Here is an 8630-nt window from a genome sequence, read left to right as displayed (position 1 = left end):
TACGTGAGTAAGGGTCGAATCCCACGGAGATTGTTGGTTTGAAGCAATCTATGGTTATCTTATAAATCTTAGTCAGGAAGTCAATTATGTTTATCAATTGAATTGTGAGTAACCAGTAGAGCATAAATTAAAAGTTACTTATTGTGCAGTAATGGAGAATATGTTGGAGTTTTGGAGATGCTTTGTCTTCTGAATCTCTGCTTTCCTCTGTCTTCTTGTTCACGCACGCACGTCCCCCTATGGCAAGCTGTGTGTTGGTGGATCACCGTTGTCAATGGCTACCTTCCATCCTTCCAGTGAAAACTATGCTCACGTGCTCTGTCACAGCACGGCTAATCACCGGTTGGTTCTCGATCCGGTTGGAATAGGATTTACTATCCTTTTGCATCTGTCACTAACGCCCAGCCTTCAGGAGTTTGAAGCTCGTCACAGTCATTCAATCCTTGAATCCTACTCGGAATACCACAGACAAGGTTTAGACTTTCCGGATTCTCATGAATGCTGCCATCAGTTCTAGCTTATACCACGGAGATTCTGATTAAGGAATCTAAGAGATACTCATTCAATCGTATATAGAACGGAGGTGGTTGTCAGGCACACGTTCATGATTTGAGGAAGGTGATGAGTGTCACAGCTCATCATCTCCATCACAGTTAAGCGCGAATGAACATCTTAGATAGGAACAAGCGTGTTTGAATGGAAAACAGAAATACTTGCATTAATTCATCGAGACACAGCAGAGCTCCTCACCCCCAACAATGGGGTTTAGAGACTCATGCCGTCAGAGAATACAAAGTTTAGATCTGAAATGTCATGAGATACAAAATAAGTCTCTAAAAGTTGTTTAAAAACTAAACCAGTAGCCTAGGGTTACAAAATATGAGTGGACTATGATGGATGATGCAGAGATCCACTTCTGGGGCCCACTTGGTGTGCTGGGGCCCACTTGGTGTATGCTGGGGCTGAGACTTTAAGCAATTCACGTGCAGAGGCCATTTGTGGAGTTGAACGCCAGTTTTTGTGCCAGTTTGGGCGTTCAACTCCAGTTTTTGATCCTTTTCTGGCGCTGGACGCCAGAATTGGGCAGAGGACTGGCGTTGAACGCCAGTTTACGTCATCTATCCTTGTGCAAAGTATGGACTATTATATATTGCTGGAAAGCCCTGGATGTCTACTTTCCAATGCAATTGGAAGCATGCCATTTCGAGTTCTGTAGCTCCAGAAAATCCAATTTGGGTGCAGGGAGGTCAGAATCCAACAGCATTAGCAGTCTTTTTTCAGCCTGAATCAGATTTTTGCTCAGCTCCTTCAATTTCAGCCAGAAAAATACCTGAAATTACAGAAAAACACACAACTCATAGTAAAGTCCAGAAATATGAATTTTTCCTAAAAACTACTGGAAATAAACTAAAAACTAACTAGAACATACTCAAAACTATATGAAATTATCCCCAAAAAGCGTATAAAATATCCGCTCATCACAACACCAAACTTAAACTGTTGCTTGTCCTCAAGTAACTAGACAAATAAAATAGAAGACTAATAGGTTGAGAAGCAATAATATCTCAGAGTTTTTTTGATTGAAGCTCAGATTCTAATTAGATGAGCGGGACTAGTAGCTTTTTGCTTCTGAACAGTTTTGGCATCTCACTTTATCCATTGAAGCTCAGAGTGATTGGCATCTATAGGAACTCAGAATTCAGATAGTGTTATTGATTCTCTTAGTTCAGTGTGATGATTCTTGAACACAGCTTCTTTATGAGTCTTGGCCGTGGCCCTAAGCACTTTGTTTTCCAGTATTACTACCGGATACATAAATGCCACAGACACATAACTGGGTGAACCTTTTCAGATTGTGACTCAGCTTTGCTAAAGTCCCCAATTAGAGGTGTCCAGAGTTCTTAAGCACACTCTTCTTTTTGCTTTGGACCTTGACTTTAACCGCTCAGTCTCAAGTTTTCACTTGACACCTACACGCCACAAGCACATGGTTAGGGACAGCTTGGTTTAGCCGCTTAGACCAGGATTTCAGTCCTTTAGGCCCTCCTATCCACTGATGCTCAAAGCCTTGGGATCCTTTTTAATTGCCCTTGCCTTTTGGTTTTAAGGGTTATTGGCTTTTTCTGCTTGCTTTTGCTTTCTTTTTTTTTTTTCTGCAAGCTTTGTTCTTTGCTGCTTTTTCTTGCTTCAAGAATCATTTTTATGATTTTTCAGATTATCAATAACATGTCTCATGTTCATTATTCTTTCAAGAGCCAACATATTTAACAGTCTTAAACAACAAATTCAAAAGACATATGCACTGTTCAAGCATTCATTCAGAAGACAGAAAGCATTGCCACCACATTTAACCAATTAGAATTTGTTTTATTTAAACTCGAAATTTTATTGCTTCTTATTCAAAAGATCTACTATTTTATTCATGTTTAATGATGATGAGAAAAATAAACTATAGCTTAATTGGAGATAAAATCAAATAGATACTAATTACTATTATATGACTTCTAAGGTAAACTTTTTATAAGGACACTGTCACAGAGTTAAGGCAGAAATTGGAAATTAACAACCTTTATTCTGGGGGTATGGGAGTTCCCCTGATCCTTGGGAGGCTTGGTATCACAGAAGACTTTTGGCGCTTCAGTTCCCTTAAGTCACGTCCCTGCTTCTCTTGTTCTTTAAGCATATGGGTCAGCATTTGACTGTGTTCCTTCTGTTGTTTTATTATTTGCTCCATAGCTTCCTGTATCTTGGTGACAGACGTCTCAAGATATTCCCAATATTCCGCTTGAGGAATCTCTGGGAGGAATTCCTGTGCTCTCTTCTTGATATGTTCCTCCTGTGCTTGTTGTCTCTCCATTGATGCTTTGGTGATTGACTTTTCAATTAGGATATATTCAGTTATTCCCATCTTGACTCCAGCGTCCTTGCAGAGCAGAGAAATCACGCTTGGATAAGCCAACCTGGCCTCTCTTGAATTTTTGTTAGCAATCTTATAGAGCTCTGTTGAAATCAGCTGATGAACCTCCACTTCCTTTCCCATCATGATGCAATTAATCATCACTGCTCTTTTAATTGTGACTTCAGAACGGTTGCTGGTGGGAAACAGAGAACGCCCAATGAAGTCCAGCCATCCTCTGGCAACTGGTTTGAGATCCTCCCTCTTGAGTTGATTTGGGACGCCCTTTGTGTTGGTGGTCCACCTGGCTCCAGGGATACAGATGTCCTCTAGAATCTTATCCAGGCCAATGTCTGCTCTCATCATCCTCCTGTTGAAGGAGTCTGGATCATCCTTTAGCTGAGGTAGCTTTAGTATCTCTCTGATCTTATCAGGGGTGGTATGAACAATTTTTCCCCTGACCATGGTCCGAAATTCGTAGCAGGCAGTTCCAGATAGTCTTTGCTTGTCAGTCTGCCACATATTAGCATAGAACTCCTGGACCATGTTCCTCCCTACTTTCGTTTCAGGATTAGCTAGGACTTCCCAGTTTCTGATTCGAATTTGCTCCTGGATCTCCGGATATTCGTCTTCTTTCAGATCGAATCTAACTTCCGGGATCACTGATCTCAGACCCATTACTTTAAGATAATGGTCTGAATGTTCTTTAGATAAGAACTTCCCTTGATTCCAAAGTGGTTTTGGAACGCTCTCTTTCTTGCCTCTTGGAGTGTATTGTTTCCCTTTGAGAGCCATAATCTTAGTAGTGATCTCGGATAAACACACCAAACTTAGAGGTTTGCTTGTCCTCAAGCAAAAGAAAAGAAAGGAGAGGGATAGAAGGAGATTGAGGTGCACTTGTTGATGGAGGAGGGGGGAGGCCGAACCCAATTTAAAGGGGTGGGGGGGTGGATTTTCGAAAAATTGGAAGAGATAAGATAAAAAGATTGAGTTGAAAAAGATAAGATAGAAGATATAGTTTGATTTTGAAAAGATAGGATAGATTTTTGAAAAAGATAAATCTGGGTTTTTGAAAAAGATAATATGAAAAAGATATTGAAAAGATTTTAGAGTGAAAAAGATAAGATAGAAGATATAGTTTGATTTTGAAAAGATAGGATAGATTTTTGAAAAAGATAAATCTGGGTTTTTGAAAAAGATAATATGAAAAAGATATTGAAAAGATTTTAGAGTGAAAAAGATAGATTTGTTTTTGGAAAAGATTTGAAAAGAGTTGGATTGATTTTGCAAAGAGGGTGTGTGCTTATGAATTAAGATACAATTGATATTTTGAGGGAAGGATTTTTTAGAAATCAGGGTTCTTGACATGTTTATGTAAATAAAATCATGTATTGAATCATAAAATTATAAATTAGAATGGAAATACGTGTGGGATTACTGGATTTGGCTCCTCCCTGTCTTCCTGGCGTTTGAACGCCCAAACACTGCCTGTTTTGGGCGTTCAACGCCCAAATGCTGATCTCCTGGGCGTTCAGCGCCCAGTTGCTGCCATTCCTGGCGTTCAACGCCCAGTGGGTGGCCATTTCTGGCGTTGAACGCCCAAATGCTGCCATTACTGGCGTTCAGCGCCCAGTGGATGCCCATTTTGGGCGCTGAACGCCCAAAATGCCCCTTTACTGGCGTTTTCTTGCCATTGAGCTCTTTTACTCTGTTTTGTGTGCCGAGGTCTTCTGTAAATGATTATTTACCTTGTTGTCAATGAACTCTATATAAAAAATAAAGATAGAAATAGGGCAAAATGCTTAGAGGATTGTTGCCCCATGGCTGGGTTGCCTCCCAGCAAGCGCTTCTTTATTGTCTTTAGCTGGACCTTGCTGAGCTTTTAATCTAGCTTCAGCCTTGAGCATTCCTGCTCAGTGTTGCCTTCAAGATAATGCTTGATTCTCTGTCCATTGACAATGAACTTCTTATCAGAATCAATATCTTGAAGCTCCACATAACCATATGGTGACACACTTGTAATCACGTATGGTCCCCTCCACCATGATTTCAGTTTCCCGGGGAATAGCCTGAGTCTAGAGTTAAACAACAGGACTTTTTGTCCTGGTTCAAAGATTCTAGATGACAGCTTTCTGTCATGCCATTTTTTTTATTTTTCCTTATAAAGCTTGGCATTTTCGAAGGCTGTGAATCTGAATTCCTCTAGCTCATTTAGCTGGAGCAATCGTTTTTCTCCTGCTAATTTGGCATCTAAGTTTAGGAATCTGGTTGCCCAGTAGGCCTTATGTTCCAGTTCCACGGGCAAGTGGCATGCCTTACCATACACGAGTTGGTATGGAGAGGTCCCTATAGGGGTCTTGAATGCTGTTCTGTAAGCCCATAGAGCATCATCCAAGCTCCTTGCCCAATCCTTTCTACGGGTATTTACTGTCCGTTCCAGGATTCTCTTTAATTCTCTGTTAGAGACTTCAGCTTGCCCGTTGGTTTGTGGATGATATGGGGTGGCCACTTTGTGGCGAATTCCATACCGAACCATGGCAGAGTAAAGCTGTTTATTGCAGAAGTGAGTGCCCCCATCGCTGATTAACACTCTAGGGACACCAAACCTGCTAAAGATATGTTTCTGGAGGAATTTCAGCACTGTTTTAGTATCATTGGAGGGTGTGGCGATAGCCTCAACCCATTTTGACACATAGTCAACTGCCACCAGAATATAAGTGTTTGAGTATGATGGTGGGAAAGGTCCCATGAAGTCAATTCCCCATACATCAAACAACTCTATTTCCAAGATCCCTTGTTGAGGCAAGGCATAACCATGAGGCAGGTTACCAGCTCTTTGGCAACTGTCACAATTACGTACAAACTCTCGGGAATCTTTATAGAGTGTGGGCCAATAGAAGCCACATTGGAGGACCTTGGTGGCTGTTCGCTCACCTTCGAAATGGCCTCCATATTGAGATCCGTGGCAATGCCATAGGATTCTCTGTGCTTCCTCTCTGGGGACACACCTACGGATAATTCCGTCTGCACATCTCTTAAAGAGATAGGGTTCATCCCACAAGTAGTACTTCGCATCAGTAACTAATTTCTTCTTTTGTATTCTATTGTACTCTTTGGGTATGAACCTTGCAGCTTTATAGTTTGCAATATCGGCAAACCATGGTGCTTCCTGAATGGCAAATAGATGCTCATCAGGGAACGTCTCAGAGATCTCAAGAAAGGGGAGGGACGTCCCTTCCACTGGCTCTATCCGGGACAGATGATCAGCCACTTGGTTCTCTGTCCCTTTTTTGTTTCTTATTTCTATATCAAACTCTTGCAGAAGCAATACCCATCTGATGAGCCTGGGTTTTGAATCCTGCTTTGTGAGTAGATATTTAAGAGCAGCATGGTCAGTATACACAATCACTTTTGATCCTACTAAGTATGATCTGAACTTGTCAATGGCGTAAACCACTGCAAGTAGTTCTTTTTCTGTGGTTGTGTAATTTTTCTGGGCATCATTTAGAACGCGACTGGCATAATAAATGACATGCAGAAGCCTGTCATGCCTCTGTCCCAATACTGCACCAATGGCATGATCACTGGCATCACACATTAAATCAAATGGCAATGTCCAGTCTGGTGCAGAAATGACTGGTGCTGTGACCAGCTTAGCTTTCAGCGTTTCAAACGCCAGCAGGCATGCTGTGTCAAACATAAATGGCGTGTCAGCAGCTAGCAGATTGCTTAGAGGTTTTGCGATTTTTGAAAAATCCTTTATAAACCTCCTATAGAATCCTGCATGCCCCAGAAAGCTTCTGATTGCCTTAACATTGGCAGGTGGTGGTAATTTTTCAATTACCTCTATTTTTGCTTGATCCACCTCTATTCCCTTGTTTGAGATTTTATGCCCAAGAACAATTCCTTCAGTCACCATGAAGTGACACTTTTCCCAGTTTAAAACTAGGTTGGTTTCTTGGCATCTTTTCAGAACAAGTTTCAGGTGATCAAGACAGGAGCTGAATGAGTCTCCATATACTGAGAAGTCATCCATGAAGACTTCCAGAAATTTTTCCACCATGTCAGAGAAAATAGAGAGCATGCATCTCTGGAAGGTTGCAGGCGCATTACATAGCCCAAATGGCATCCTTCTATAAGCAAACACTCCGGATGGGCATGTGAATGTTGTTTTCTCTTGATCCTGGGGATCCACTGCAATCTGGTTATAGCCTGAGTAGCCATCCAAAAAGCAGTAATAATCATGACCTGCTAGTCTCTCTAGCATCTGGTCTATGAATGGTAAAGGAAAATGATCCTTTCTGGTGGCTGTATTGAGCCTTCTGTAGTCAATACACATGCGCCACCCTGTAACTGTTCTTGTAGGAACCAGTTCATTTTTTTCATTATGAATCACTGTCATGCCTCCCTTTTTTGGGATGACTTGAACAGGGCTCACCCAGGGGCTATCAGAAATGGGATAAATAATCCCAGCCTCTAGTAATTTGGTGACCTCTTTCTGCACCACTTCCTTCATGGCTGGATTTAGCCGCCTCTGTGGTTGAACCACTGGTTTGGCATTATCCTCCAATAGGATTTTGTGCATGCATCTAGCTGGGCTTATGCCCTTAAGGTCACCTATGGACCACCCAAGAGCTGTCTTGTGTGTCCTTAGCACTTGAATAAGTGCTTCCTCTTCCTGTGAATTTAAAGCAGAGCTTATGATCACTGGAAAAGTGTCACCTTCTCCTAGAAATGCATATTTCAAGGATGGTGGCAGTGGCTTGAGCTCTGGTTTAGGAGGTTTTTCCTCTTTCAGAAGAAAGTTCAGAGGCTCTTTCATGTCCCCTGAATCCTCCAAATCAGGCTGGACATCTTTAAAGATGTCTTCCAACTCTGATTCGAGACTCTCAGCCATGTTGATCTCTTCTACCAAAGAGTCAATAAGGTCAACTTTCATGCAGTCTGTTGATGTGTCTGGATGCTGCATGGCTTTGACAGCGTTCAACTTGAACTCGTCATCGTTGACTCTCAGGGTTATTTCCCCCTGTTGGACGTCAATGAGGGATCGTCCAGTTGCTAGGAAGGGTCTTCCTAGAATGAGAGTGGCACTCTTGTGCTCCTCCATTTCCAGCACAACAAAGTCAGTGGGAAAGGCGAATGGCCCAACTCTGACAATCATGTCCTCAATCACGCCTGATGGGTATTTAGTGGAACCATCAGCAAGTTGGAGACATATCCGGATTGGTTTAACTTCTTCAGTTAAGCCAAGCTTCCTGATAGTGGATGCAGGTATTAGGTTGATGCTTGCCCCAAGATCGCATAAGGCTGTCTTGGTGCAATCACCTTCCAATATGCATGGTATCAGAAAACTCCCAGGGTCTTTAAGCTTTTCAGGAAAGCTTTTCAGAATGACTGCACTGCATTCTTCAGTGAGGAGAACTCTTTCTGTTTCTCTCCACTCCTTTTTATGACTCAAGATCTCTTTCATGAACTTGGCATAAGAAGGTATTTGCTCAAGTTCCTCTGCAAATGGAATCTTTATTTCAAGAGTCCTTAAATAATCTGCAAAGCGAGCAAATTGCTTATCCTGCTCCTCTTTCTGGAGTTTTTGAGGATAAGGTATCTTGGCTTTATATTCCTCAACCTTAGTGGTTAAAGAAGCCTTTTTAGAGGGGTTGTTATCAGCACTTGTGTGTGTCTGATCCCTCACTAGCAATTGAGTACCAGAGTCAGAAGCTGGAGTGACGTTAGA

This window comes from Arachis hypogaea, chromosome 11 (genome assembly GCF_003086295.3).
Source record: "Arachis hypogaea cultivar Tifrunner chromosome 11, arahy.Tifrunner.gnm2.J5K5, whole genome shotgun sequence".
Classification (NCBI taxonomy): domain Eukaryota; kingdom Viridiplantae; phylum Streptophyta; class Magnoliopsida; order Fabales; family Fabaceae; genus Arachis; species Arachis hypogaea.
This window is presented reverse-complemented; position numbering follows the sequence as displayed.